Here is a 25,510-nt window from a genome sequence, read left to right as displayed (position 1 = left end):
CATCAAGACCAGCAACCTGCCCTACTGCATCGAGGAGGTCAGGACAGCCATCAGAAATTGCCAAATCTGCACGGAGTGCAAGCTGCACTTCTACAGGTCAGAGAAAGCGCACCTGATAAAGGCTTCCCGTCCCTTTGAACGCCTCAGTATGGATTTCAAAGGCCCCCTCCCCTCCACCGACCGCAACACGTACTTCCTGAACGTGATTAACGAATACTCCCGGTTCCCTTTCGCCATCCCCTGCCCCGACATGACCGCAACCACCGTCATAAAAGCCCTCCATAGTATCTTTACACTGTTCGGTTTCCCCGCCTACATACACAGTGATAGGGGGTCCTCCATTATGAGTGACGAACTGTGTCAATTCCTGCTCAGCAAGGGCATTGCCTCAAGCAGGACGACCAGTTACAACCCTCGGGGAAATGGACAGGTAGAGAGGGAGAACGGAATGGTCTGGAAGACCGTCCTACTGGCCCTGCGGTCCAGGAATCTCCCAGTCTCCTGCTGGCAGGAAGTCCTCCCGGATGCCCTCCACGCCATCCGGTCACTGCTGTGTACCACGACCAACCAAACACCTCACGAACGTCTCCTTGTCTTCCCCAGGAAGTCCTCCTCTGTGACCTCGCTCCCGACCTGGCTGGCAGCTGCCGGACCTGTCCGGCTCCGAAAACACGTGCGGGCGCACAAATCGGACCCATTGGTCGAGAGGGTCCATCTCCTCCACGCTAACCCTCAGTACGCCTACGTGGCGTACCCTGACGGCCGACAAGATACGATCTTCTTACGGGACCTGGCGCCCGCTGGATCCCGGGACCAGGCGCCCGCTGGATCCCCACACACACCCCCGCCACCAGCCCCACCCTCCTTCCCACTGGTGCATCCCACAGTCGTCCCCTTCCCAGGTGGATCGGTTCTTCCACCGGCCCCGTCTAGGCCCTGCCCACCGGCGCACCCTACAGCTACCCCCTTCCCAGGCGAGTCGGCCGTTCCGCCAGCCACGTCTAGGGGTGATGAAGCCGCCGCAGAAGCCGAAACCACGCTCCCGGAGACACAGACTTCCGGACCTCCACCGACATCACCATCAATGCTACGATGATCGCAGAGGACGATCAGGGATCCCGATCGACTAATTGCTTCCTTTTGAAATGTACATTACTGTTGTAAATAGTTAAAAGTTGTAATGAGGCAAAACGCTGTACGGAGGCATTACGATACCTTCATAACTATAACTTCTACCACTTCTACCATGTTGTAATATGAAGCTACCAGCCCCGCTGGACTCTTTTTTTTAACAGGGGGTGAATGTGGTAGTCTGTGTTAGGAGGATTATGGTACGTAGTAATGCCAGAATACCATTGGTGGAGAATGTACTTGTTCCATTGGATGAGCTTGCATGTTAGCTCCGCCTTGCAAGGCAGGGAATAAGAGCCCGTGCTGCCCCAGCAGCTTCCTTCTGTACCTGCGCTGCTGGGGGAAACATCTAGCGTATTAAAGTCTTCAATTGTCTCCAATCTTGTTTCTGAGGTTATTGATTGTGCATCAGTCAGCGAGTGTAAACTAGGGCCTACAGCAGCCCCAGGACGGAGGTGGGGGCACAACACTAGTAGGGACTGTGGCGCACATCCTGGCAGGGAAGGAGCACCTGGTTCGGTGGGGTGGCGGTGGGGGGGCATGGGGACAAAGAGGGGGAATGCATAGGGGGGACAGGGAGAAAGCGACTCAGGGAGGGGAGGTTCGGGGGGCAGGGAAAGGAACACAAAAGGACCAGGATGGGAAGAAAGGATTGATTTTCGGATCGGCCTCGGCAGTTAAGAAACGGGTTGAGGAAACAAGATGGCGGCGCATGCAGCCACTTTGGAGGGTCCCTAAACAAAGGGAAATCCAGGAGTGCAGGGGCGCATCCATGTGGCATACATACAGTTGGCGGCCATGTTGAGTGCCCCCTGGACAAAAGGAGACCGCGCAGAGCAGGGACCTGGCCTCATGGTGAGTACGGTGACCGTGGCCATTTTGGAAAGATCCATGAGGTAAGTATGGTTGATCCTGCAGGAAGGGTGGACAAAAAAACCCCACCAAGAACCCCCCACTGGAACATCAGGGGACTTAATGGCCCAGTGAAAAGATCCAGAGTTTCCCCCATTTGAGAAGTTTGAAAGCCGACTTAGTCTTCCTGCAGGAGGCACATCTGAGGGAGAAGGAACACTTTCTCCTCAAGGAGACTGCAAGAAATGAAATGAAATGAAAATCGCTTATTGTCACAAGTAGGCTTCAAATGAAGTTACTGTGAAAAGCCCCTAGTCACCACATTCCGGCACCTGTTCGGGGAGGCTGGTACGGGAATTGAACCATGCTGCTGGCCTGCCTTGATCTGCTTTAAAAGCCAGCTCTTTAGCTCTGTGCTAACATACCCGAAGACCCTGAGAGACACATTACTGGAAGGGCTAATAAACATGGACAGTAAGGTGGGGGGTGGGGGGGGGACGGGACTGTGGGGACATCTATGGTTGCTGGAAAGGGCAAGTATACCACTGGATGGAGCCAGGCGGAAATGGGAGGACGAACTGGGTATGGAAGTAGGTTGGGGACTCTGGAGAGAAGCATTGAGTAGAGCCACCTCTACTTCCTCCTGCGTTAGGCTAAACCTCATGCAGTTTAAAGTGGTGCATAGAGCTCACCTAACTAAAACCCGAATGAGCAGGTTCTTCCCGGAGGTGGAGGCCAAATGTGAACGGTGCCAGGGAGGTCCAGCCAACCACGCCCACATGTTCGGGGCCTGCCCCAGACTTGTCGGGTTCTGCACCGCCTTCTTCGAGATGATGTCAAAGGTTGTGGGGGTGAGGGTGGAGCCGTGCACGAGAGTGGCAGTCTTCAGGGTATTGGACGAGCCAGAGCTACATATGGGGAAGAGGGCCGATGCCCTGGTTTTGGTTCCTTAATCGCACGGAGCCAGAGAATCCTGCTCGGCTGGCGATCAGCAACACCACCCACAGCTTCAAACTGTCTGGCAGACCTGTTGGAATTTCTCCACCTGGAGAAGATCAAGTACACCATCCGAAGGTCAGACAATGGCTTCCACAAAGCGTGGATGTTGTTTACATGGACTTCAGTAAAGCCTTTGACAAGGTGCCCCATGGAAGACTGGTACAAAAGGTGAAGTCACACGGGATCAGAGGTGAAGTGACAAGATGGATACAGAACTGGCTCGGTCACAGAAGGCAAAAGGTAGCAGTGGAAGGGTGTTTTTGTGAATGGAAGGTTGTGACTAGTGGTGTTCCCACAGGGGATCTGTGCCAGGGCCTCTGTTGTTTGTAGTGTACAATTTGGAGGAAAATGTAGCTGGTCTGATTAGTAAGTTCGCAGATGATACCAAGGTTGCTGGAGTGGCAGATAGTGTTGTTGGAGGATTGTTAGAGGATACAGCAGACATAGATAGGTTGGAGACTTAGAATCAGAGAATCATAGAATTTAGAGTGCAGAAGGAGGCTGTTCGGCCCATCAAGTCTGCACCAGCCCTTGTAAAGGGCATCCTACCTAAGCCCACACTTCCACCCTAACCTCATCTAGCCTTTTTTGGACAATAAGGGCATTTTAGTATGGCCAGTCCACCTAACCTGCACATCTTTGGACTGTGGGAGGAAACCGGAGCACATGGAGGAAACCCACACAGACACGGGGAGAACGTGCGGACTCGGCACAGACAGTGACCCAAGCGGGAATCGAAGTGGGTCCCTGGGTATGGAAGTAGATTGGGGACTCTGGAGCGAAGCACTGAGTAGGGCCAACTCTACTTCCTCCTGCGCTAGGCTAAGCCTCATGCAGTTTAAAGTGGTGCACAGAGCTCACCTAACTAAAACCCGAATGAGCAAGTTCTTCCTAGAGGTGGAGTGCTAACCACTGTGCTACCATGCTGCCCTTAAACAAGTGTCTGTCCCTGGGTGGGCTCGAACCACCAACCTTTCGGTTAACAGCCGAACGAGGTAACCGATTGCTCCACAGAGACCAATTTGGGCAGAGAAATGGCAAATGGAGTTTAATCCAGACAAACCTGAGGTAATGCATTTTGGTCGGTGTAACATTGAGGGGAAATATATAGTAAATGGCAAAACTCTGAGGAATATAGAAAGTCAGAGAGATCTGGGTGTGCAGGTCCACAGATCTTTGAAAGTGGCAACACAAGTGGACAAGATAGTCAAGAAAGCAGACGGAATGCTTGCCTTCATTGAACGGAGCATCGAGTATAAAAACTGGCAACAAAAGTCATGCTACAGTTGTATAGAACCTTGGTAAGGACGCACTTGGAATATTGCACACAATTCTGGTAGCTACACTACCAGAAGGATATGGAGACTTTGGAGAGGGTGCAGAGGAGATTTACCAGGATATTGCTTGGTCTGGAGGGTGTTAGCTATGCAGAGAGGCTGAACAGACTCGGACTGTTTTCATTAGAACAACGGAGGTTGAGGGGTGACCTGATAGAGGTCTACAAGATTATGAGGAGCATGGATAGAGTGGATGGGCAGACACTCTTTCCCAGGGTGGAGGGGTCAGTCGCCAGGGGGCATAGGTTTAAGGTCCGTGGGGCAAAGTTTAGAGGAGATGCGCGAGGCAAGATTTTTACACAGAGGGTGCTGAGTGCCTGGAACGCATTGCCATGGGATGTTGTGGAAGCAGATACATTAACGGCGTTCAAAAGGCATCTCGACAAACACATGGATAAGATGGGTATAGAGGGATACATCATTAGGAAGTGCTGAGAATTTTGGCCAAGGGTGGTATCATGACCGGGACAGGCTTGGAGGGCCGAAGTGTGCTGTATTGTTCTTTGTCAGTGGAGCAAGACCTGCGAGTTACCCAGCCAGCAGTTCCTCCCTGGATCAAGAGACTCTGCTCACAGAGGCAGGCCCAGGTGTCACACTAACGTTGTCAGTATGATGCTACTTATAGTAATACCTTAATTTAGAATCATAGAATTCCTACAGTGCAGAAGGATGCCATTGAGTCTGCACTGACCCTGCGACAGACCACTTTACCTAAACCCAGTCCCCTGCGCTATTCCCGTAACCCCACCTAACCCTTTGGACATTTAGGGGCAATTTAGTATGGCCGATCCACTTAACCTGCACATCTATGGACTGTCATGAACATTCACATTGAGAAACGCAGACTGAAAAAATCTGAAAACAGTTAAAATTTTAATGGGAAACATTTTTAAATTGTATACATTTTCAATAAAAAAAATATTGAATTTGACATGCAGCTGGTGATAAAGCTTTCATTGCAAACTCCTTAAACTAATGAAAATTGTATTCGACGGTGGCTTGATATGTTTTTAGCAGGTTTTAGAGATTAAAGGCTTTTGCTTGAGGGCAGCTCAGCTGGAGAAAATAGGAGGTGTGCCTCAATTTTTTAAATTGTTATGAAGGTGTGTCATGACATATAAAGGTTGGGCTCCATTGGCTTAGAGGTTATTCCATTACCATGAGGTTATTAATTAATCCTGTCTCATTGCTCATTACCAGGTCTAAAATAATCTGTGTGCTTGTTGGCTCTAGAATGCACTGCTCGAAGAAATTGTCTACAAAATTATGACGGGCATAGACAGAGTGGATAGCCAGAGGCTTTTTCCCAGGGTAGAGGGCATAGGTTTAAGGTGCGAGGGGCAAGGTTTAGAGGAGATGTACGAGGCATGTTTTTTACACAGAGGGTAATGGGTGCCTGGAACTCGCTGCCAGAGTACTTGGTGGAAACAGGGACGATAGTGACATTTAAGAGGCATCTTGACAAATACATGAATAGGATGGGAATAGAGGGATACGGACCCCGGAAGTGTAGAAGATTGTAGTTTAGTCGGGCAGCATGGTCGGCACAGGTTTGGAGGGCCGAAGGGCCTGTTCCTGTGCTGTACTTTTCTTTGTTCTTTGTTAGTACACTCTATTAATTTATGTTCCAAGTTACCATTGCCAATCTGATTTCCCCATTCTATATGTAGATTGAAGTCACCCACGATTATTGCCTATCTTTTTTTTTAGAAAATGTTTTAATGAAGCATTTATAATTTTCTTTTTGTTTAGAAAATAATTTATAGAAGCATTTGTAATTTTCACAATTTAACATATTGACATTTCTAAAACAACTGCGCGGGTCGACGCACAAAATACCCCTTAAAATAACAACAAACAATAGACCACGTACCCCACTACTCCTGCCCTATCCCCAATTACCCGTATACTAAATTCTCTGTCCTTATTTAACATTACCATGCCTCCTATTTTTCTCCTCCCCCCCCCCCCTTTTTCCCTTTCCCCCCTTACTGCTGACGTTCAGTTTTTGTTAAAGAAATCGATGAACGGCCGCCAACTCCGGGCGAATCCCTGTATTGATCCTCTTAGAGCGAACTTGATTTTTTTCCAGACTTAGAAACTCTACCGTATTGCTGACCCACACTCCTGATTTAGGAGGCTCTGAGTCCCTCCATCTTGGCAAGATCCGTCTCTGGGCCACCAAGGAGGAGAAGGCCAGAATATTGGCCTCCCCCCCCCCCCTTTGCCCCCAGATCTTCCAACACCCCAAATATTGCTAATTCTGGACTCGGAGTTACCCTACCTTCCAGGACTTCTGACATAACATCTGCACAAATAATCTGCGTGCTTGTTGGCTCTAGAATGCACTGCTCGAAGAAACTGCCAGAGTTCCCTCAATTTCGGACATGCCCAAAACATATGAACATGGTTGGCCGGGCTACCCCCACACCGCCCACACTGTCCTCCACCTCCTCGTGAACCTACTCATCTGAGCTACCATCATGTGGGCCCTGTGGACTACCTTGAACTGAATCAAGCTAAAGCATTTGTAATTTTCACAGTTTAACACATTAACATTTCTTAAAAGAAACACCCCCGTAGGCCGACACGCAAAAAACCTAAAAAACAATGTCCCCTACTGCCCATGCCCTATTCCCTAATTACCCGTACACTGAGTTCCCTGTCCTTATCTAACACTGACATGCCTCCTATTTTCTTTCTCCCCCCCCTTACTGCTGACGTTCAGTTTTCTTTGAAAAAGTCGATGAACGGCTGCCATCTCGGGGAGAACCCTTGAGTTAATCCTCTCAAGGCGAACGTGATTTTTTTTCCAGGCTGAGGAACCCTGCCATATCGCTGACCCACACATCTGACTTTGGGGCTCCGAGTCCCTCCATCCCAGCAAAATTCATCTCCAGGCCACCAGGGTGGAGAAGGCCAGGACATCGGCCTCCCTCCCCTCATTGCCTTTCTTCCTTACACGTCTCATTTACTTCTTCCTGCATGCTCTGTCTTACAGTGTATACTGTTAGGGGCCTTATAAACTACTCCCGCAAGTGACTTCTTTCTGTTCCTATTTCTTACCTCTGCCCAAACTAATTCTTGCTCTTTCATCTCTCACTACTGTACTAATGATATCCTTAATTAACAGAACTACTCCATCACCTTATCCGAGCTTCCTATCTTGTTAAAATATTAAATAACCTACAATATTCAGCTTCCAGCCTTGGTCATCCCACAACCATGCTCTGTAATGGCTATCAGGTCATACATATTTATTTCTATCTATGCTAACAATTCATCCATTTTGCTGTGAATGCTGTGTACATTCAGATACAGAGCTTTTAATTCTGTCCTTTTATCATGTTTGCAATCTCTGCTGTTATCTGCTTGCACCCTCTTAAATTTGTACTCTATGTCTCTTCCTTCCACACTCTGGCTATTGTGACATTATCATAAATGTAAAGAACTGTAAGGGTTAATGTAATGTCTAAATCAACCACTAGAGGGACCTAGATGTACAACTATATGAAGCATCAATGCTAAGCCTTGTGGGCGAGAGGTTGAGGAGAAAGCTGGAGTACAGACTGAAGAAAAGACAGTGAGTGAGAGCAGATCATAGTTAATGTAAAAGTGTAGAGATTAGTAGTAGATGAGTGTAGATTATATGTCAATTATCAACTGTGTATTATATAGGAGTAAGTGTCAAATTCAATTAAGTAGTGTTAATAAATTTATAGCTTTGTTCAAGTTAAAAGCTATTTATGGTCTTTGTGAACACTATGCCAACCATCCTGTATTTGGCAACACAAAGAACACCACAGCTATCATTACACAAATCGTTACCCTGCTCTTTGTTGTTTCCCTTTGATTTACTACATTTCCTCTCAGATGATCCCTTCCCTCTACTATTTAGTTTAAAACCCTCTCTACCCACCCTAGATTATATGTCTCACCAGGACACTGGTCCCAGCACAGTTCAGGTGAAGACCATCCCAACGGCACAGCTCTCACTTTCACCTGTACTGGTGCTGGTGCTCCATGAATCAAAATCCATTTCTACCATATCAGTCTTTGAACCATGCAGTTGTCTCTTTGATCTTATTTACCCCACGCCAATTTGCTTGTGGCTCAGGTAATAATCTGGAAATTACTACCTTTGAGGTTCTGCTTTTTAATTTAGACCCCAGCTGCTCATAATCCCTATGTAGAGCCCCTTACTTAGTCATATTTATGTTGTTGGTATCCACGTGGACCACAATAACTGCACCCTTCACTGCAAGTTCTTCTCCAACTCTGAGCAGAAATCCTGACTCTAGCACTGGGCAGGCAACACAGACGCCTGGACACTCACTCTCAGCTGCAGTCTATTGCTCTGGTGAAACTGCCGCCCAGTACAACTACATTCCGATTAACTCCCCCTGCTTGAATGGCTTCCTGTACCATAGTGCCATTGTCAATTTGCTCATAATAATAAACAATAATAGTAATAATCACTTATTGTCACAAGTAGGCTTCAATGAAGTTACTGTGAAAAGACACTAGTCGCCACACTCCGGCACCTGTTCGGGGAGGCTGGTACGGGAATTGTTCTGCATTACAAGCCAGTCGTTTACCCCACTGTGCTAAACCAGTCCCTAAACCATCCACCTTGCTGCTCCTACTGTCATCAATATAAGCTGCAAGAACTTCAAACCAATTGGACAATTACATAGATTACATAGAACATACAGTGCAGAAGGAGGCCATTCGGCCCATCGAGTCTGCACCGACCCACATTAATCCCTCACTTCCACCTTATCCCCGCAACCCAATAACCCCTCCCAACCCTTATGGACACTACGGGTAATTTAGCATGGCCAATCCACCTAACCTGCACGTCTTTGGACTGTGGGAGGAAACCGGAGCACCCGGAGGAAACCCACGCGGACACGGGGAGAACGTGCAAACTCCGCACAGACAGTGACCCAGCGGGGAATCGAACCTGGGACCCTGGAGCTGTGAAGCCACAGTGCTAATCACTTGTGCTACCGTGCGACAATTGCAAGGGCTGAGGCCCCTTCACTTCTATCTTCTTGATTCCCATTCCTGCCTTATTCGCATTTACACCTTCCTGTCCCTGACCATTTACCAAATCAGACGACCCTATCCTGAGGGGTGTGACTTCCTCCTGGAATAAGTATCCAGGAAACTTTCCCCCTCCTTGCTACATTTTAGTGCTTGTAGTTCGGCCTCCAGCTCCTTCACTCTGAACTGAAGCTCTTGAAGCCTTGGATATGCACAACAGACAAGTTTGCCCTTGATCGCACTGGCCACTTTAAGCTCTCATCAGGTCTTTCCCTCTCACGCCACTTTAAGCTCTCACCAGGTTTCTCCCTCTCACACGACTATAAGCTCTCTCCAGGTGTCTCCCTCTCACGCTGCTTTAAGCTCTCTCCAAGTCTCTCCCTCTGAAGCTGATTTAATCTCTTGCCAATCCCTCCCCCCCCACACTGCTTCACGCACACGTCAAGTCTCTCCCTCTCGTACTGTTTTAAATTCTCCCCAGGTCTCCTCTCACACTGTTTTAAGTTCTCGCCAAGTCTCTCCCTTTCATGCTGATTTAAATACTCGCCAGATCTCTCCCGCTGACACTGCTTTAAGCTCTCGTCAGATCTCTCCCTCTCACACTTCTTTAAACTTTCACCAGGTCTCCCTCTCTCAGGCTGGTTTAAGCTCTCGCCTGGTCTCTCCTCCTCACGCTGCTTTAAACTCTCGCCTGGTCTCTCCCTCTTATGCTACTTTAAAAAAAAAATTTAGAGTACCCAATTCCTTTTTTCCAATTAAGGTGCAATTTAGCATGGCCAATCCACCTACCCTGCACATCTTTGGGTTGTGGGGACGAAACCCATGCAAACACGGGGAGAATGTGGAAACTCCACACGGACAATGACCCGGCGTCAGGATTGAACCTGGGACCTCGGCGCTGTGAGGCAGCAGTGCTAACCACTGTGCCATCGTGCTGCCCTCTTATGCTGCTTTGAATTGGCCCAGGTTTCTCCCTCTCAACATGCTTTTAGCTTTGCCAGGTCTCTATCTCTCATTCTGGTTTAAGGTCTCGCCAGGTCTCTCCTCACACTGCTTTAAACTCCCGCCTGGTCTCTCCCTCTTATGCTGCTTTGAATTGTCCCCAGGTTTCTCCCTCTCAACATGCTTTAAACGTCACCAGATCTCTCTCTCTCTCATGCTGCTTTAAGCTCTCGCCAGGTCTCTCTCTTACACTGCTTTAAGCTCTTGCCATGTCTCTTCCTCCAGTGAAGCTTTAAGATCCCTCCAATACTCTCCCTCTCGTGCTGTTTTGAGCTCTCTCCATATCTCTTCCTCTCGCGCTGCTTTAAGGTCGCGCCAGATCTTTCCCTCTCACAGTGTTTTCCGTTCTCGCCAGGTCTCTCGCTCTTATGCTGCTTTAAGCTCTCGTCAGGTCTCTCCCTCTCACGCTGCTTTAAGCTGTTGCCAGGTCTCTCCATCTCACACCACTTTAAGCTCTGGCAAGGTCTCTCCCTCTCAGGCTGCTTTAAGCTCTCACCAGCTCTCTTCCTTTCACGCTGCTTTAAGCTCTCGCCAGGCCTCTCCCTCTCACGCTGCTTTAAGCTCTCGCCAGATCTCTCCCCCTCAGGCTGCTTTAAGCTCTCGCCAGGTCTCCCTCTCACACTGCTTTAAGCTCTCACCAGCTCTCTCCCTCTCATGCTGCTTTAAGCTCTCTCCAGTCCTGGTCCAGTCCAGTCCAGGGGCTGGTTTAGCTCACTGGGCTAAATCGCTGGCTTTTAAAGCAGACCAAGACAGGCCAGCAGCACGGTTCAATTCCCATACCAGCCTCCCCGAACAGGCGCCGGAATGTGGCGACTAGGGGCTTTTCACAGTAACTTCATTGAAGCCTACTCGTGACAATAAGCGATTTTCATTTCATCCATTTTCATTTCATTTCCTTTCCCCCTCACGCTGATTTAAGCTCTCGGCAGTCCTTTCCCTCTCACGCTGCTTTAGGTTCTCGCCAGGTATCTCCCTCCGATGCTGCTTTAAGCTCTCGCCAAGTCTCTCGCTCTCACGCTGATTTAAGCTCTGTCCAGGTCTCTCACTCTCATCCCTCTTTAAGCACCTGCAAAGTCTCTCCCTCTCACGCTGCTTTATGCATCCTCCAGGTGTCTCCCTCTCACGCTGCTTTAAGCCCTCAAAGAACAAAGAAATGTACAGCACAGGAACAGGCCCTTCGGCCCTCCAAGCCCGTGCCGACCTTACTGCCCGACTAAACTACAATCTTCTACACTTCCTGGGTCCGTATCCTTCTATTCCCATCCTATTCATATATTTGTCAAGGTGCCCCTTAAATGTCCCTATCGTCCCTGCCTCCACTACCTCCTCCGGTAGTGAGTTCCAGGCACCCACTACCCTCTGCGTAAAAAACTTGCCTCGTACATCTACTCTAAACTTTGCCCCTCTCACCTTAAACCTATGCCCCCTAGTAATTGACCCCTCTACCCTGGGGAAAAGCCTCTGACTATCTGACTCTCGCCAGGTCTCTCTCTCTCTTATGCTGCTTTGAGCTTCCTCACGGTCACTCCCTCTCATGCTGCTTTAAGCTCTCTCCAGATCTCTCCCTCTCATGCTAATTTAAGCTCTCCCTAGGACTCTCCCTCTCATGCTGCTTTAAGCTCCCTCCAAGTCAGACCCTCTCATGCTGTTTTAGGGGGAAGGCAGTGGCGTAGTTGTATTGTCACTGGACTAATAATCCAGAGACCCAGGGTAATGCTCTGGGGACCTGGGTTCGAATCCCATCAGGGCTTATGGTGGAATTTGAATTCAGTAAAAACCTGGAATTAAATAAAAACGTCTAATGATGACCATGAAACCATTGTTGATTGTCGTAAAACCCCATCTGGTTCACTAATGTCCTTCAGGGAAGGAAAACAGCCGTCCTCATCTGGTCTGGCCTACATGTGACTCCAGACCCACAGCAATGTGATTGACTCTTAACTGCCCTCTTAACTGAACCAGCCAGCGACGACCACATCCCGTGAACGAATAAAGAAAAAACCTCTCCCCAGGTCGCCCCCTCTCATGCTACTTCAAGCTCTCGTCAGGACTCTCCCTCTCACATTGTATTAAGCTCCCTCCAGGTTCCCCCTCTCTCGCTGCTTTAAATTCTCACCAGGTCTCTTCCACTCAGGCTGCTTTAAACTCTCGCCAGATCTCTCCCTCACACGCTGCTTTAAGTTCTCACCAGGTCTCTCCCTCTGAGGCTGCTTTAGGTTCTCACAGGTCTCTCCCTCTGACGCTGCTTTTGGTTCTCACAAGTCTCACCCTCTCACACTGCTTTAGGTTCTCACAGGACTCTCCCTCTCACATTGCCATCAGCTCCCTCCAGGTTCCCCCTCTCTCGCTGCTTTTGGTTTTCGCCAGGTCTCTCCCTATTACGCTGATTTAAGCTCTTGCCAGGTCTTTCCTTCTATACCGGTATGAGCTCTCGCAATGTCTCTTCCTCTCACAGTGCTTTAAACTCTCACCAGGTCTCCCCCTCTCTCGCTGCTTTTAACTCTCACCAGGTCTCTCCCTCTCACGCTGCTTTAAGTTCTCACCAGGACCCTCCCTCTCATGCTGCTTTAAGTTCTCACCAGGACTCCCCCTTTCATGCTGCTTTAAACTCTCACCAGGTCTCTCCCTCTCAGGCTGCTTTAACCTCTCACCAGGACCGTCCCTCTCATGCTGCTTTAAGTTCTCACCAGGACTCCCCCTTTCATGCTGCTTGAAACTTTCACCAAGTCTCTCCCTCTTATGCTGCTTTGAATTGACCCCAGGTTTCTCCCTCTCAACATGCTTTAAACGTCACCAGATCTCTCTCTCTCTCTCATGCTGCTTTAAGCTCTCGCCAGGTCTCTCTCTTACACTGCTTTAAGCTCTTGCCATGTCTCTTCCTCCAGTGAAGCTTTATGATCCCTCCAATACTCTCCCTCTCGTGCTGTTTTGAGCTCTCTCCATATCTCTTCCTCTCGCGCTGCTTTAAGGTCTCGCCAGATCTCTCCCCCTCAGGCTGCTTTAAGCTCTCGCCAGGTCTCCCTCTCACGCTGCTTTAAGCTCTCACCAGCTCTCTCCCTCTCATGCTGCTTTAAGCTCTCTCCAGTCCTGGTCCAGTCCAGTCCAGGGGCTGGTTTAGCTCACTGGGCTAAATCGCTGGCTTTTAAGGCCAGCAGCACGGTTCAATTCCCATACCAGCCTCCCCGAACAGGCGCCGGAATGTGGCGACTAGGGGCTTTTCACAGTAACTTCATTGAAGCCTACTTGTGACAATAAGCGATTTTCATTTCATCCATTTTCATTTCATTTCATTTCATTTCCTTTCCCCCTCGCGCTGATTTAAGCTCTCGGCAGTCCTTTCCCTCTCACGCTGCTTTAGGTTCTCGCCAGGTATCTCCCTACGATGCTGCTTTAAGCTCTCGCCAAGTCTCTCGCGCTCACGCTGATTTAAGCTCTGTCCAGGTCTCTCACTCTCATCCCTCTTTAAGCAACTGCAAAGTCTCTCCCTCTCACGCTGCTTTATGCATCCTCCAGGTGTCTCCCTCTCACGCTGCTTTAAGCTCTCGCCAGGTCTCTCTCTCTCTTATGCTGCTTTGAGCTTCCTCACGGTCACTCCCTCTCATGCTGCTTTAAGCTCTCTCCAGATCTCTCCCTCTCATGCTACTTTAAGCTCTCCCTAGGACTCTCCCTCTCATGCTGCTTTAAGCTCCCTCCAAGTCCGACCCTCTCATGCTGTTTTAGGGGGAAGGCAGTGGCGTAGTTGTATTGTCACTGGACCAATAATCCAGAGACCCAGGGTAATGCTCTGGGGACCTGGGTTCGAATCCCATCAGGGCTTATGTTGGAATTTGAATTCAGTAAAAACCTGGAATTAAATAAAAACGTCTAATGATGACCATGAAACCATTGTTGATTGTCGTAAAACCCCATCTGGTTCACTAATGTCCTTCAGGGAAGGAAAACAGCCGTCCTCATCTGGTCTGGCCTACATGTGACTCCAGACCCACAGCAATGTGATTGACTCTTAACTGCCCTCCTGGATGGACAATAAATGCTGGCCCAGCCAGCGACGACCACATCCCATGAACGAATAAAGAAAAAAACCTCTCCCCAGGTCTCCCCCTCTCATGCTACTTCAAGCTCTCGTCAGGACTCTCCCTCTCACATTGTATTAAGCTCCCTCCAGGTTCCCCCTCTCTCGCTGCTTTTGGTTTTCGCCAGGTCTCTCCCTATTACGCTGATTTAAGCTCTTGCCAGGTCTTTCCTTCTATGCCAGTTTAAGCTCTCGCAATGTCTCTCCCTCTCTCACTGCTTTAAACTCTCACCAGGTCTCTTCCACTCAGGCTGCTTTAAACTCTCGCCAGATCTCTCCCTCACACGCTGCTTTAAGTTCTCACCAGGTCTCTCCCTCTGAGGCTGCTTTAGGTTCTCACAGGACTCTCCCTCTCACATTGCCTTAAGCTCCCTCCAGGTTCCCCCTCTCTCACTGCTTTTGGTTTTCGCCAGATCTCTCCCTATTACGCTGATTTAAGCTCTTGCCAGGTCTTTCCTTCTATGCCGGTTTGAGCTCTCGCAATGTCTCTTCCTCTCACAGTGCTTTAAACTCTCACCAGGTCTCCCCCTCTCTCGCTGCTTTAAACTCTCACCAGGTCTCTCCCTCTCACGCTGCTTTAAGTTCTCACCAGGACCCTCCCTCTCATGCTGCTTTAAGTTCTCACCAGGACTCCCCCTTTCATGCTGCTTTAAACTCTCACCAGGTCTCTCCCTCTCAGGCTGCTTTAACCTCTCACCAGGACCGTCCCTCTCATGCTGCTTTAAGTTCTCACCAGGACTCCCCCTTTCATGCTGCTTTAAACTCTCACCAAGTCTCTCCCTCTGACGCTGCTTTAGGTTCTCACGGGTCTCTCCCTCTCACGCTGCTTTAGGTTCTCACAGGTCTCTCCCTCTCGTGCACTTTAAGCTCTCGCGAGGTCGCTCCTTCTCAGGCTGCTTTAAGCTCTCCCCATGTCTCTCCCTCTTGCGTTGCTTTTTAAAATTTATTCAAGGCTTTTCAACAAAATATAAATATACAAAATATCAAAAGAACAACCCAAGAGCAACAAAAGAACATCACATCAACCCACCCAACAACCCCAGTCCTCCTGACACCGACCCCCAACCACATTCCGCCTTCCCCTTTAAAAAAAATAAATTTAGAGTACTCAATTCATTTTTTTCCAATTAAGGGGCAATTTACCGTGGCTAATCCACCTACCCTGTACACCTTTTGGGATGTGGGGGCGAAACCCATGCAGACACGGACAGTGACCCAGAGCCGGGATCGAACCTGGGACCTTGGTGCCATGAGGCAGCAAAGCTAATCACTGTGTCACCTTGCTGCCCTTTCCCCTTTTTAAAAATAAATTTAGAGTACCCAATTCATTTTTCCAATTAAGGGGCAATTTAGCGTGGCCAATCCACCTAGCCTGCATATCTTTGGGTTGTGGGGGCGAAACCCACGCAAACACGGGGAGAATGTGCAAACTCCACACGGACAGTGACCCAGAGCCGGGATCGAACCTCGGAGCCGTGAGGCAGCAGGGCTAACCCACTGCGCCACCGTGCTGCCCCTTTCCCCTTCAATCCTCCTTGAAGAAATCAATGAACGGTTTCCACTTCCAAGTGAACCCCCACAGAGCGATCTTGATCTTCTCTAACCGCAGGAATTCTGCCAGGTTGCTCACCATCACCCCAGCCTTCATTGGCTCCGAGTCCCTTCAGGTTTGGACCTGAAGAAACTTCCGGTAGCGGCCATGTCCGAATAGGTCGCGCACATGGCAGCTCCCGCTGAGATCGGAAATTTGGGCCCTTTAATGGAGCTGTAGCGGAACTTCGGCGGTGATTCCCGGCATGGCAAGAGACGCTGGTGAGGTTCCCCTCACTGCTGCATGGAGGGGACCAGGAGTGGGGCCGTCAAGAGAGCGATTGCGGGGACGCGGGCGGAATGGGCCCGTGAAGACAAAATGGCGGCCGGCGCGGACCAAGCAGCGTGGGCCCAGTGGTCGAGAGGGCAGCAGGAGTACCTAAGAAGCTGCTTCGCAGAGCTGAAGATGGAGATGCTGCCCCCTATGAAGGCCTCTATGGAAAGGATGGTGGAGACTCAGAAGGTGCAGGAGAAGGTGATCAAAGAGGTGGTGAGAAAGGTATCTGACAACGAGGATGAGATCCTGGGCCCGGCGGTCAGGGTGGAGGCGCATGAGGCCCTGCACAAGAGATGACAGGAGAGACTGGATGACCTTGAATATAGGTCTAGGAGACAAACCTGCGTATTCTGGGCCTCCCTGAAGGTGCGGAGGGGGCGGACGTGAGCGCATTTGTGACTACAATGCTGGTGGCGCTGATAGGTGCGGTGGAACTGGACGGGGCGCACAGAGTCCTCGCGAGGAAACCTAGGGCGAACGAACCACCGAGGGCGATGGTGATAAGGTTCCACCGCTTCACAGACAGGGAGTGTGTCTTGCGTTGGGCAAAGAAGGAGCGGAGCAGTAAGTGGGAGAACTGCAAGATTCGTATATACCAGGACCTGGGAGATGCATTGGCTAAGAGGTGTGCGGGATTCAACCGGGCTAAGGCGGTCCTCCACAACAAAGGGGTGAAGTTCGGGCTGCTGCATCCGGCGAGGCTTTGGGTATCGCACCAGGACAGGCACCACTACTTCGATACGCCGGACGAGACGTGGACATTTATTAAGCATGAAAAGCTGGACTCGAACTAAAGGACAGCTGCATGTGGGTGAAACGCCCTGGTGGGGATGTGTAACCAGGTGTTGACCTAATGTAAGATTGGTTGTGGAATTTAAGTTTTTCGCTTTTCTTTTTTTTCTTTCAGGGGGCGGGGTAACGCCCGGGATGTGTTTCTTGTTTCACGGGAAGAATTTGGATGGCTCTCGTTCTCTTACCCTGTGGGGGAGGGGAGATTGGGGGCCCGAAGGAGGAAACAACAGTAAGATTGGGGATAGAGGCAGGAGCGGCCGGGGTCAACATGGGTCAGCTGACTTACGGACGCGTAATGGGGGGGGGAAATCAGTGCTAAGCGGGTGCTTGGCATGGGAGATTCGGATTGGGGGGTTGGGGGGGAGGGGATGGGGTTTGCTGACTGAAGGGGAGCCAACTTTTGGGTACAGATGGAGAGTCGGGTTGGGGGGCCTCCGGCGGGAGGGCTGGAGCGAGCGGGGGGCGCGGGCACGTGGCTGGCCGAAAAAGGGAGCTGGCTAGTCGGCAGGGAGGTGGGGGGGTCAACCTCCCGTCCAGGCTGATAACGTGGAATGTGAGGGGTCTGAACGGGCCGGTCAAGAGAGCCCGCGTGTTCTCGCACTTAAAAGGATTAAAGGCGGACATGGCCATGCTACAGGAGACGCATTTTAAACTCGCTGACCAAATGAGGTTGAGGAGGGGATGGGTGGGCCAGGTGTTCCATTTGGGACTAGACTTGAAGACCAGACGGGTGGCAATTCTGGTTAGCAAACGGGTGGCATTCGAGGCAGGGGGTATTGTGGCGGACAAGGGGGGCAGGTACATTATGGTGAGTGGCAAGCTACAGGGGGCCTCGGTGGTGTTAGTGAACGTCTATGCCCCAAACTGGGACGACGTGGAATTCATGAGGCGCATGCTGGGTAAAATCCCGGACTTAGAGTCAAGTAATTTGATCATGAATATTTTACGTCAGTATTCACACAGGAAAAGGACAATGTTGTCGAGGAGAATACTGAGATACAGGCTACTAGACTAGAAGGGCATCTAGTCTATTACATAATCAACACAGACCTGGATCCGGCATTGGACTGGTCTAAGTCCAGGTCGGGAAAGAGATCGGCGACGGCCAAGGCCCTGAGGGAACATAGAACATTACAGCGCAGTACAGGCCCTTCGGCTCTCGATGTTGCGCCAACCTGTGAAACCACTCTAAAGCCCATCTAAACTATTCCTTTATCGTCCATATGTCTATCCAATGACCATTTGAATGCCCTTAATGTTGGCGAGTCCACTGCTGTTGCAGGCAGGGCATTCCACGCCCTTACTACTCTCTGAGTAAAGAACCTACCTCTTGACATCTGTCCTATTCTATCTCCCCTCAATTTAAAGCTATGTCCCCTCGTGCTAGACATCACCATCCGAGGAAAAAGGCTCTCACTGTCCACCCTATCCAATCCTCTGATCATCTTGTATGCCTCAATTAAGTCACCTCTTAACCTTCTTCTCTCTAACGAAAACAGCCGCACGTCCCTCAGCCTTTCCTCATAAGATCTTCCCTCCATACCAGGCAAAATTCTGGTAAATCTCCTCTGCACCCTTTCCAATGCTTCCACATCCTTCCGATAATGCGGCAACCAGAATTGCACCCAATACTCCAAATGCGGCCGGGTCAGAGTTTTGTACAGCTGCAACATGACCTCATGGCTCCGAAACTCAATCCCTCTACCAATAAAAGCTAACACAGCGTACACCTTCTTAACAGCCCTCTCAACCTGGGTGGCAACTTTCAGGGATCTATGTACATGGACATCCACACTACCAAGAATCTTACCATTAACCCAGTCCTCTGTCTTCCTGTTATTCCTTCCAAAATGAATCATCTCACACTTTTCTGCATTAAACTCCATTTGCCACCTCTCAGCCCAGTGCTGCAGCTTATCTATGTCCCTCTGTAACTTGTAACGTCCTTCCGCACTGTCCACAACTCCACAGACTTTAGTGTCATCTGCAAATTTACTCACCCATCCTTCTACGCCCTCCTCCAGGTCATTTATAAGAATGACAAACAACAGTGGCCCCAAAACAGATCCTTGTGGTACACCACTAGTAACTGGACTCCAGACTGAACATTTCTCATCAACCACCACCCTTTGTCTTCTTCCAGCTAGCCAATTTCTGATCCAAACTGCTAAATCACCCTGAATCCCATACCTCCGTATTTTCTGCAATAGCCTCCCGTGGGGAACCTTATCAAACACTTTACTGAAATCCATATACACCACATCAATTGCTTTACCCTCATCCACCTGTTTGGTCACCTTCTCAAAGAACTCAATAAGGTTTGTGAGGCATGACCTACCCTTCACAAAACCGTGTTGACTATCTCTAATCAAATTATTCCTTTCCAGATGATTATACATCCTAACTCTTATAAACCTTTCCAAGACTTTGCCCACAACACAACTGGTCTATAGTTACCGGAGTTTTCTCTACTCCCCTTCTTGAACAAGGGGACAACATTTGCTATCCTCCAGTCTTCTGACACTATTCCTGTAGACAAAGATGACTTAAAGATCAAAGCCAAAGGCTCATCAATCTCCTCCCAGCTTCCCAGAGAATCCTAGGATAAATCCCATCCGGCCCAGGGGATTTATCTATTTTCACACTTTCCAGAATTGCTAACATCTCCTCCTTATGAACCTCAGGCCCTTCTAGTCTAGTAGCCTGTATCTCAGTATTCTCCTAAACAACATTGTCCTTTTCCTGTGTGAATACTGATGAAAAATATTCATTTAGCACCTCTCCTATCTCCTCGGACTCCACGCACAACTTCCCACTACTGTCCTTGACTGGCCCTACTCTTACCCTAGTCATTCTTTTATTCCTGACATATCAAAAGAAAGCTTTAGGGTTATCCTTGATCCTACCCGCCAAAGACTTCTCATGAGCTCTCCTGGTTCTTCTTAGCTCTCTCTTTAGGTCCTTCCTAGCTAACTTGTAACTCTCGAGCGCCCTAACTGAACCTTCATGTCTCATCTTTACATAAGCCTCATTCTTCCTCTTGGCAAGTGTTTCAACTGCTTTAGTAAACCACGGTTCCCTCGCTCGACCACATCCTCCCTGCCTGACAGGTACATACTTATCAAGGACACACAGTAGCTGTTCCTTGAACAAACTCCATATTTCCATTGTGCCCACCCCCTGCAGTTTTCCTCTCCATCCAATGCATCCTAAGTCTTGCCTCATCGCATCATAATTGCCTTTCCCCCAGATATAACTCTTGCCCTGCGGTATATACCTATCCCTTTCCATTACTAAAGTAAACGTAATCAAATTGTGGTCACTATCACCAAAGTGCTCACCTACCTCCAAATCTAACACCTGTCAAAGAACAAAGAACAAAGAACAAACAAAGAACAAAGAAATGTACAGCACAGGAACAGGCCCTTCGGCCCTCCAAGCCCGTGCCGACCATGCTGCCCGACTAAACTACAATCTTCTACACTTCCTGGGTCCGTATCCTTCTATTCCCATCCTATTCATATATTTGTCAAGATGCCCCTTAAATGTCCCTATCGTCCCTGCTTCCACTACCTCCTCCGGTAGCGAGTTCCAGGCACCCACTACCCTCTGCGTAAAAACATGTCTCGTACATCTTCTCTAAACCTTGCCCCTCTCACCTTAAACCTATGCCCCCTAGTAATTGACCCCCCTACCCTGGGGAAAAGCCTCTGACTATCCACTCTGTCTATGCCCCTCATAATTTTGTATACCTCTATCAGGTCTCCCCTCAACCTCCTTCGTTCCAGTGAGAACAAACCGAGTTTATTCAACCGCTCCTCATAGCTAATGCCCTCCATACCAGGCAACATTCTGGTAAATCTCTTCTGCACCCTCTCTAAAGCCTCCACATCCTTCTGGTAGTGTGGTGACCAGAATTGAACACTATACTCCAAGTGTGGCCTAACTAAGGTTCTATACAGCTGCAACATGACTTGCCAATTCTTATACTCAATGCCCCGGCCAATGAAGGCAAGCATGCCGTATGCCTTCTTGACTACCTTCTCCACCTGTGTTGCCCCTTTCAATGACCTGTGGACCTGTACTCCTAGATCTCTTTGACTTTCAATACTCTTGAGGGTTCTACCATTCACTGTATATTCCCTACCTGCATTAGACCTTCCAAAATGCATTACCTCACATTTGTCCGGATTAAACTCCATCTGCCATCTCTCCGCCCAAGTCTCCAGACAATCTAAATCCTGCTGTATCCTCCGACAGTCCTCATCGCTATCCGCAATTCCACCAACCTTTGTGTCGTCTGCAAACTTACTAATCAGACCAGTTACATTTTCCTCCTAATCATTTATATATACTACAAACAGCAAAGGTCCCAGCACTGATCCCTGTGGAACACCACTGGTCACAGTCCTCCAATTAGAAAAGCATCCCTCCATTGCTACTCTCTGCCTTCTATGGCCTAGCCAGTTCTGTATCCACCTTGCCAGCTCACCCCTGATCCCGTGTGACTTCACCTTTTGTAATAGTCTACCATGAGGGACCTTGTCAAAGGCCTTACTGAAGTCCATATAGACAACATCTACTGCCCTACCTGCATCAATCATCTTAGTGACCTCCTCGAAAAACTCTTATCAAGTTATTGAGACACGACCTCCCCTTCACAAAACCGTGCTGCCTCTCACTAATACGTCCATTTGCTTCCAAATGGGAGTAGATCCTGTCTCGAAGAATTCTCTCCAGTAATTTCCCTACCACTGAAGTAAGGCTCACCAGCCTGTAGTTCCCGGGATTATCCTTGCTACCCTTCTTAAACCGAGGAACAACATTGGCTATTCTCCAGTCCTCCGGGACATCCCCTGAAGACAGCGAGGATCCAAAGATTTCTGTCAAGGCCTCAGCAATTTCCTCTCCAGCCTCCTTCAGTATTCTGGGGTAGATCCCATCAGGCCCTGGGGACTTATCTACCTTAATATTTTTTAAGACACCCAACACCTCGTCTTTTTGGATCACAATGTGACCCAGGCTATCTACACCCCCTTCTCCAGACTCAACATCTACCAATTCTCTTTGGTGAATACTGAGGCAAAGTATTCATTTAGTACCTCGCCCATTTCCTCTGGCTCCACACATAGATTCCCTTGCCTATCCTTCAGTGGGCCAACCCTTTCCCTGGCTACCCTCTTGCTTTTTATGTACGTGTAAAAAGCCTTGGGATTTTCCTTAACCCTATTTGCCAATGACTTTTCGTGACCCCTTCTCGCCCTCCTGACTCCTTGCTTAAGTTCCTTCCTACTTTCCTTATATTCCACGCAGGCTTTGTCTGTTCCCAGCCTTTTAGCCCTGACAAATGCCTCCTTTTTCTTTTTGACGAGGCCTACAATATCACTCGTCATCCAAGGTTCCCGAAAATTGCCGTATTTATCTTTCTTCCTCACAGGAACATGCCGGTCCTGTATTCCTTTCAACTGCCACTTGAAAGCCTCCCACATGTCAGATGTTGATTTGCCCTCAAACATCCGCCCCCAATCTATGTTCTTCAGTTCCCGCCTAATATTGTTATAATTAGCCTTCCCCCAATTTAGCACATTCATCCTCGGACCACTCTTATCCTTGTCCACCAGTACTTTAAAACTTACTGAATTGTGGTCACTGTTACCGAAATGCTCCCCTACTGAAACATCTACCACCTGGCCGGGCTCATTCCCCAATACCAGGTCCAGTACCGCCCCTTCCCTAGTTGGACTGTCTACATATTGTTTTCAGAAGCCCTCCTGGATGCTCCTTACAAACTCCGCCCCGTCTAAGCCCCTGGCACTAAGTGAGTCCCAGTCAATATTGGGGAAGTTGAAGTCTCCCATCACCACAACCCTGTTGTTTTTACTCTTTTCCAAAATCTGTCTACCTATCTGCTCCTCTATCTCCCGCTGGCTGTTGGGAGGCCTGTAGTATACCCCCAACATTGTGACTGCACCCTTCTTATTCCTGATCTCTACCCATATAGCCTCACTGCCCTCTGAGGTGTCCTCTCGCAGTACAGCTGTGATATTCTCCCGAACAAGTAGCGCAACTCCACCTCCCCTTTTACATCCCCCTCTATCCCGCCTGAAACATCTAAATCCTGGAACGTTTAGCTGCCAATCCTGCCCTTCCCTCAACCAGGTCTCTGTAATGGCAACAACATCATAGTTCCAAGTACTAATCCAAGCTCTAAGTTCATCTGCCTTACCCGTAATGCTCCTTGCATTAAAACATATGCACTTCAGGCCACCAGACCCGCTGTGTTCAGCAACTTCTCCCTGTCTGCTCTGCCTCAGAGCCACACTGTCCCTATTCCCTAGTTCTCCCTCAATGCTCTCACCTTCTGACCTATTGCTCCCGTGCCCACCCCCCTGCCATACTAGTTTAAACCCTCCCGTGTGACACTAGCAAACCTCGCGGCCAGGATATTTATGCCTCTCCGGTTTAGATGCAACCCGTCCTTCTTATACAGGTCACATCTGCCCCGGAAGAGCTCCCAGTGGTCCAGATAATGGAAACCCTCCCTCCTACACCAGCTGTTTAGCCACGTGTTTAGCTGCTCTATCTTCCTATTTCTAGCCTCACTGGCACGTGGCACAGGGAGTAATCCCGAGATTACAACCCTCGAGGTCCTGTCTTTTAACTTTCTGCCTAGCTCCCTGAACTCCTGCTGCAGGACCTCATGCCCCTTCCTGCCTATGTCGTTAGTACCAATATGTACAACGACCTCTGCCTGTTTGCCCTCCCCCTTCAGGATGCCCTCTTCCCGTTCGGAGACATCCTGGACCCTGGCACCAGGGAGGCAACATACCATCCTGGAGTCTCTTTCACATCCACAGAAGCGCCTATCTGTGCCCCTGACTATAGAGTCCCCTATTACTATTACTCTTCTGCGCTTTGACCCTCCCTTCTGAACATCAGAGCCAGCCGTGGTGCCACTGCTCTGGCTGCTGCTGTTTTCCCCTGATAGGCTATCCCCCCCGACAGTATCCAAAGGGGTATATCTGTTCGAGAGGGGGACAACCACAGGGGATTCCTGCACTGACTGCCTGCCCTTTCTGGTGGTCACCCATTTCTCTGCCTGCACCTTGGGTGTGACCACATTTACATAACTGCGATCTATGACGCTTTCCGCCACCTGCATGCTCCTAAGTGCATCCAATTGCTGCTCCAACCGAACCATGCGGTCTGTGAGGAGCTCCAGTTGGGTGCACTTTCTGCAGATGAAGCCATCCGGGACGCTGGAAGCCTCCCGGACCTGCCACATCTCACAGTCAGAGCACAGCACCCCTCTAACTGACATTGCGTCAATTAATTAAAATTAAAATTTGTCTTTTTTTAAAAAAAAATATTTTAAAAAAAATGTCAAAGTTACTGTCAACTATCTGTTTCCTAGCACTAGATTTCTAATAGAAATGCGATAGCTAACTATAGTACTCTCCGATCTCTGGCTTAGATATCCCTCTAAATTATAATTAAGTTATTATGTTTAATTAGTTACCAAATACTAGCCACAGCTTTTCTGTGATGTCACTTCAGTTTCCCCCCGACACACACAATTTGAAAAAAGGTATAAAAGTAAAAATAAATAAAAATCACTTACTTACCTTCTCACCTTCTGAGTGTCTTAGATGTTCTCAGGTTCTCTCACTGACAGAGACTGCTCCTCCACCTCCGAACCTTGACCTGCACAATGCTAATAATATAATAATATAATATGGCACTTGCCTCACACCAATGGGTCTTATTATTAGGTTAGAGGAGGAGGGCGGGTGGGAGACACTACACGTGTAGTGCCTCGGGTTTCCTCTCCACCAGAATTTATTGGTTGGGGGGGGGGGGGGGGGGTACTTCCCAGAGGTCCGTGGGTCAAACTTCCGGTTCCCGCCTTATATAAAAACAAATAAAACAGAAAAAAACAGACACGGGACCAGGTAAGGGTTTTTTAATTCACTACTTACCTCCCAGAAGGCCCCTGCGCACCTCTGCCGCCAAAATCCAAAGGGCTGCTCCTGTAAAGGTAAGAGTTTTTAAATTCACTACTCACCTCCCAGAAGGCCCCTGCGCACCGCTGCCGCCGAAATCCAAAGGGCTGCTCCTGTAAAGGTAAGAGTTTTTAAATTCACTACTCACCTCCCAGAAGGCCCCTGCGCACCGCTGCCGCCGAAATCCAAAGGGCTGCTCCTGTAAAGGTAAGAGTTTTTAAATTCACTACTCACCTCCCAGAAGGCCCCTGTGCACCGCTGCCGCCGAAATCCAAAGGGCTGCTCCTGTAAAGGTAAGAGTTTTTAAATTCACTACTCACCTCCCAGAAGGCCCCTGCGCACCGCTGCCGCCGAAATCCAAAAAAAAAAAAACCTGTCCTGGTTCATTACCCAGTACCAAATCCAA

At 49.2% G+C, this 25,510-nt stretch overlaps 1 protein-coding gene and 1 non-coding gene across 2 annotated transcripts in view; one reads left to right on the top strand and one right to left on the bottom strand.

Moving 5' to 3' along the window:
• The window catches only part of dnah1 (dynein, axonemal, heavy chain 1), a 1,119,271-nt gene that overhangs the window by 37,119 nt on the left and 1,056,642 nt on the right, over positions 1–25,510 (top strand). The gene's annotated exons all lie outside the window — the stretch shown is intronic.
• On the bottom strand, positions 3,927–4,000 carry trnan-guu (transfer RNA asparagine (anticodon GUU)). Its single transcript has one exon. It is a non-coding gene; the product is annotated as a tRNA-Asn (tRNA).

The sequence above is a fragment of the Scyliorhinus torazame genome, chromosome 13 (assembly GCF_047496885.1).
Source record: "Scyliorhinus torazame isolate Kashiwa2021f chromosome 13, sScyTor2.1, whole genome shotgun sequence".
Classification (NCBI taxonomy): Eukaryota; Metazoa; Chordata; class Chondrichthyes; order Carcharhiniformes; family Scyliorhinidae; genus Scyliorhinus; species Scyliorhinus torazame.
Note: the sequence above shows the minus strand (reverse complement) of the source record. Positions and strands in the feature narration are given on the sequence as shown.